This window comes from Lolium rigidum, chromosome 6 (assembly GCF_022539505.1).
Source record: "Lolium rigidum isolate FL_2022 chromosome 6, APGP_CSIRO_Lrig_0.1, whole genome shotgun sequence".
Classification (NCBI taxonomy): Eukaryota; Viridiplantae; Streptophyta; class Magnoliopsida; order Poales; family Poaceae; genus Lolium; species Lolium rigidum.
In genome coordinates, this window is record NC_061513.1 from 321744142 (window position 1) to 321750456 (window position 6315).

The 6315-nt window shown below is 52.2% G+C and overlaps 1 non-coding gene across 1 annotated transcript; it reads right to left on the reverse strand.

Annotated features, from left to right (window-relative positions):
* Nucleotides 1-1597: 1597 nt before the first annotated feature.
* TRNAC-GCA lies at nt 1598-1669 on the reverse strand. Its single transcript has one exon. It is a non-coding gene; the product is annotated as a tRNA-Cys (tRNA).
* Between the last annotated feature and the right edge of the window lie 4646 nt (nt 1670-6315).

Sequence of the window (6315 nt, forward strand, 5' to 3'; positions counted from 1 at the left end):
TTACCTCGCCGTGAGAGAGAGAGGGGGTGGAGAGTTGGGGGGACGGGATTGCTGCGCGGTGGTGTCGTGTAAATTTCCCCTATCTGCTGCGAGAAACCGACAGTCCAAGGCGCGCGACGACGTGGTCAACCCAAAAATCAGCACGACCGTACTATTCCTGCGGGGCCCGCGAAAGAGACCTGCCGCTCGCTCAGGAGAGCTCCCAACCCTGGGAGCTTAGAGCTCTTTAAAGATTACACATAAATGCACATAGAACACAAGTTATACATTTTTAATTTTTTATACATCTTTTACTGTTTTCAAAATATTGTTAAAATGGTTTGACCAGTGTTTTATAAGGCACTCGACAATCCTTGCTTTGTTCTGATTCGTTGAATTTTGGTTCCCACTGATCCTGCCTCCCACTGTTGGATCTTCTAACATCCAACACTCCCCATCCTTTAATCCCTCCCTCTCCACCCGTGGCATGTCCTTATTCTCACCAACTACCCAATGTGGCCTCAACCCGGCTGACTAAGACAAGGCACACGAGTGGCCCCCTTTTTCTGCTCTGATGTGTTGGTCCGCTCCGACGCAAGACCCGAGCCGGCGTCGCGGCCCATTCCCGCGACACAACATCGGCGTCGCTTTCCTCCTGCACGATGCCGACCTCCGTGTTCCTCTGCTCCGACGCTCCAACGATGGCCGACCATATCTTGCCCGCAGGAGCCCTTACCTGCCTTTCTTGTCGGCCGTCCAAGGCCGCGTCGGAGCGCCCACGTCAAACATTAGTCGACGTGGTGCCATCGACGGCCCGTGGCCACTCTGTCCGTCCTCCTCCTAATCCACACATGTAAAGCTTCCCGATGCGCCACCTTCCTGTATTGGTGACCTCCTGGACCACCTCGCAGAGCTGTCGGTGACAGCTCCTTTTTTAAAAGTTTATGATATAGACTTTTCCCTCCGTCAAACCGCTTTATTTTGTCGAGCATGGGATATAACACACGGCAAAGGGGCTTTGTGCTGAGTGTCCCTGAAATTACACTCAGCAAATAATCTTTGCCGACGAGGACTTTGCTGAGTCGCTTTTGCCGAGCATTTTTAGGCCCTTACCGTGTATTTTTAGTAGTAGGCAAAGATCATATTTTCTCTAGTGCTTTCGACAAAACAATAAAAATTGAGCATATCATGTTAGCCGAAGAAGCAAGAAAACACTTGAAAAAAGGTAAGCAATTCCATGTCTATTTAAAAGATCTAGTGCTTTCGACAAAACAATAAAAATTGAGCATATCATGTTAGCCGAAGAAGCGAGATAACACTTGAAAAAGGTAAGAAATTCCATGTCTATTTAAAAAGTCGAGAGAGTTAGCCGTGTATTTTTAGTATTAGGCAAAGATCATATTTTCTCTAGTGCTTTCGACAAAACAATAAAAATTGAGCATATCATGTTAGCCGAAGAAGCAAGAAAACACTTGAAAAAAGGCAAGCAAATCCATGTCTATTTAAAAGATCTAGTGCTTTCCACAAAACAATAAAAATTGAACATATCATGTTAGCCGAAGAAGCGAGATAACACTTGAGCAATTCCCTGTCTAGTTAAAAAAGTCGAGAGCGTTTAAGGGCCCAACCGGGTTCGAACCGGTGACCTATTGATCTGCAGTCAATTGCTCTACCACTGAGCTATGGACCCAACTGATAATGTAAAAGTATGGGACGCTAATTATAATACTCCCTCCGTCCATTAATAGATGTCCAGTGATTTATCTAAATTTGGATGTATCTATGTTCTAAAAAATGTCTAGATACATTCGAATTTAGACAAACTTTTGACATCCAAAAATGGACAGAGGTAGTAGTAACAATACGGAACGCTGTGTTGTTAAAGATTCTGATTTTCACGGTGGAAGCGATGCAGCACATCTACACACCTGAAATAACTTGGAATCCAATGTACTCCATGAGAGAACAGAAAATGCAAGCCAATACATGAAACTCAAATTGTCCTCGTCCGAAAGTAACTAAAAGAATACACAGAGAGAGAGAGATAGTATGAATCAAACAGTACACGATCTTTGACGCTTATTTACGTGGTACTAGAGGGTACCACTTACGTGCTGTACAAGGTTTAATCCGACTAAAATGAAGAGGCTTAGAGCATGTCTAACAGGCTCCTTATTTCTCTGCCCTGTATAACGCGAGTTTTTCGTCTCGTATTCTAAAAGTGCGTCTTGCTGAACCATTCCGTCTAGCAGACCCCATATTTCGCCCTGTATTTTAAAAATTAAAACCCCGGGAAAATGAAACCATAGTTCATCTTCATTGATCATACACTGGATCATACATATACATAGCGATCTACTGCGATCCTAGCTACTCGAGGATGATGAATGGCACGAAAGGCCCCCCGGCGGCAGCCTCCTCCTCGCCACGGCGGCGCAGCCTCCTCCTCCGCCCTGGCGGCAGCCTCCTTCGCCTGGAATTCAGCCACGGCGGCGATGGCCGCCGCCTGTTCGTCTGCCTCCGCCCGCGCCTTCTCGGCGGCCTCCACCTCGGATTCGGCCAACACCCGCAAGTATGCCGCGTCCTCCTCTGCCTCCTCCGCTTCCTCCTCGCCGGCCTCCGCTTCCTCCTCGCCTCCGCCTCCTCCGCCGCTGGTGCTGCCGATGCGCGCCGCCCATGCCGCCTTCGCCGCGCACTCACGCTCCCACTCAGCGCGCCACGCGTCGAAGTCGGCGCCGCTCATCGGCTTGAGCGGCGGATCTTGTCGGTACCACCGCCCACCGGCGGCGAACTCCCGGAGCGAGTCCGGCATGTAATACGCGCCGGCGTACTTGCAGGCCGCACGGCGGCTCCCCGCGGCGGAGCGCTTGCATTTCAAGCGCCACGCGTCCTCCACGTTGTCCGGCGAGCGGGATCGCTTCGATCCGCTCGCCGGCGAGGCGCTACTGCGGCGGCGGGCGTCCATGCCGGGGCTGGGGTCGAATGCGGCGCGGGGGAGGGAGGAATTGCTCGCCGGAGCAGGGTGGAGGCGGCGGTGGCGCACGACGGAGCTAGGGTTGCGAGTGAGGGGTTAACCCCTCACTCGCACCTGCGCCCAGTATAAATAGTGGGCGGAGGGGCCGATTTCCTGGGCCCCGTATTCCACCGAAACGGGGCGGCCCGAATACGGGGCCTGCTAGACGGCCCAAACCACGCCTGCCCCGTATGTCGCCGGAATTTTACGGGGTGGGCGGGTTATAAGAGGCCTGTTAGACCTGCTCTTAGAGCATGTGTAGCAAAAATTCCAAACCGCAAACCTCAAATATGTGGATGCAGGCTGGAAAAAACGAGATTTACGGGTCCAAAAAAGCTTCCGCAGACCAGACACTCCAAAATTAGACACTAAAAAGGCATAATTTAGAATATTCCTTTCTTCTTCTTATTTCAGTTTCATCTTTCCTTGACAGAGCATTTGGTGACAGGTCCAATAGTTCAGTTTCAGCAGTGTCGTTTCAGCAGTGTCGAGTGCCAACAGCTCCAGCACCATTTCCCATAGTTCGTGGCCATTGTCCTCTGCAATGCATGTAACCTGCTCTCCATGTTTCTTGGCACACTCAACCCCTCCCGTAACCCCTCCCGGGCCGCTCGCGTGGCGGCGGCTCCGGAGGGTCCCAAGACCGGCGAACTAGAGCGCGCCCTCCCGAGCCTCCCTGGCCGCTGCCACCGCCGGCCCGGGCAGTGGTGGCGGCGCCCAGCTGCCAAACGGCGGAGGGCAAGGAGGCGCAGCGAGGCGGAGCCCTTCCGCGCTGGGGCGATTCTTCGAAGGCTGCGCGGTGGTGGTTCGTCCGGCGGCGGACGCGGGGATCCGGCGGGCGGCGGCCAGGCCTGCCGGCGCGAGGCGGCGCGGATTTGCCGGAGGCCGACCGTGCGAGCTGATCTGGGCTGCGCGGGCCCGATCTGGGTAGCGTGGGCTGTGGCCTGCTGCTCGATCCCGCCAGGTCTCTGCGGTGGAGGTTGCTTCAACCTCGTTTGTCGGAGTTGGACGGCGGATGACGGCGTGGGGGCCTGTTCGTCTGCTTCTTTGAAGAAAGGTGGTTGTCCTAGGGTTCTTCTTGTGCGAAGATGAAGATCTTTCTGAGGCTGGTTTCTCTCGATTTGGCCGGAATGTTGAGTTCCGGAATGCTCCAACGGCGAATGTACCAGTGCAATGATGCCTGCAGTTTGCTGGATGTGAGGTATTCGGTCGTGCGCACCCATGCTTTTATTCCGACCGTTTGGTTCTGGAGGGAGCGGCGCGAAGCTCTTTTTCTGTGTTGATATCAAGTGACTATGGATCCATAATGAAAGTTGGAAGAAGAGAATTTCATGAAAGCCGGAGGGGAGGACTAGCTAAGGGAGGTTCAAGTCTCCGCGCTGTTGAGGGGCTTGTTTGGTGTCCGGGCTTCACAACAGCGGTATGAAAGTGGGGGCGACAACACATGTGATGCGCAGAGTCCTACCTTTCAGGGTGAAAATCCAAGGTGTGACCTTAACTGGTTGTGCCTGGCAGTGACCTTGGTGGAGGCATTGTTTTGAGAGTGGGGACTATCTTCAGGGTGAAAAAACTAAGATCTTTGATCGGGCGACGACGGTGTTGGAGCACTGTTCCCTTCTTGGAGGCGTCGTTTTTTGAAGAGTCTGTAATTCAGGTGTTGTCATGGTGGTGGATGTATTGCTATTATTAGGCCCGAGATACTGTAGCGGGACTTTTGTTTCTTAGTTTTTTTTTTTGGCTGTGTGCATCCGTAGTGCCATTAGGGTGGTGCGTTGTTGCAGAGGCTGGGTGTAATTGGTATCTCTCGATATTAATATATTCCCTTTATCGAAAAAGAAAATATTTCTTGGCACACTGGTTTTGTGTATCGTACATGCCGCAACACTTAATACATAGGATATGTGCTCGCCGGTAATCTCGCAGTTATCGATCCTTCCGATATTCACAATGTCCAATTTCCAGAGTTCGTTTCGGCAGTCCTTGATAGAAATTCCGGCCTCGTCATTTGGCAGGTATTGTTCACTGTTTATTCTTGGCTGCCATACCTTGCTGGACTAGACATTTTGAACATGAGTTCTTTTATTTGGGTGAGATATACCTGAATTTCTGCCCTGCCGTTTCCGACTTTTAGTCAGAGAAACGCCGTAATGAATTGGCAATTTACTAATGCCCGTCACTCCAAAGCTTGGAGAATCCATGGACTAAGAGCATCTGCAGCCGCGTCCACCAAAGCGATCCCAAAGCTATGTGAGACGCACCGGATAAATTTTCGTTCTCAGCCGCACGCCCCAAAGCCTCCTTCCGTCCGGCGCAGTCCAATACAGTGTCCGGCGCTTCGGACACGCCGGACAGAACGAAAAGCGAGGCGGACTCCCACCTGTCGGCAATCACTTCCACAACAGTTGGTTCGCGCCTTTTATTTCTCGTCGCGCCTTCCCTCCCACCCCTCCGCCGCCGCTTGATTTGCCGGCCGTTTCGACGGCAGATCTCTTCTCAGTCGGGCACCATCGTGGCAGGTGGCAGCTGGCTCTCTAGCCAGCCTTTTCGCCGCCGCCGCTTCACCAACGCGTCCTAGAACGTGCCGTCAAATCCGCCCCACCTCCACGCACAAAAGGTGTTCGACGCCTTGTCAGGTAGGCGCGATACGTCGCTGTTCGTTGCCTCGTCTGCCGCGGCTTAATTTGAACCATTAATTTTGCTTCAGACATGGATAGCAACGACGAGATGCTTGTTTCGTCCGACTGCTGGAGGATGAGCAAGCCTTCGATGATGACATTCGGGAACATTTGCTGATCATTGCGTCCCTCCAGAACATGCTTGACGCCGAGGCGGAGAAGTGGAAGAGGCCGCGCCGCGGAGGTTCAAGGCTGGGAAGAAAGAAGTCGAAGCCCGGTAGAGGATGGAGGGGCATACCATGCTGCACAACGACTACTTCACAGATGACGCAACACATGCCGATAATTTTCGGTGCTGGTATACGATGAGCAAGGGTTTGTTCATGAATATCCTCCATGGGGTTTGAGAGTTCGACCCCTACTTCAAGCTGAAGCATGACGTTGTAGGCATTGTCGGGTTCTCGTTCCCTGCCGATACACATAACGACTGCCTTCGCATGAGTGAGTCTACTGCCATTGAGTGCATGTACACATTTTGCCGAGCTGTGGTGGGAAAATTTGGCAAATACTACTTGAGAGGGCCAACTGAAGAAGTGACTGCAAGGATCATGGCACAAAATGCTGCGAGAGGATTCCCTGGGATGCTTGGAAGCATCGACTGCATGCACTGGTCATGAAAAAACTGTCTGTTTGCTTGGCAATGTATAT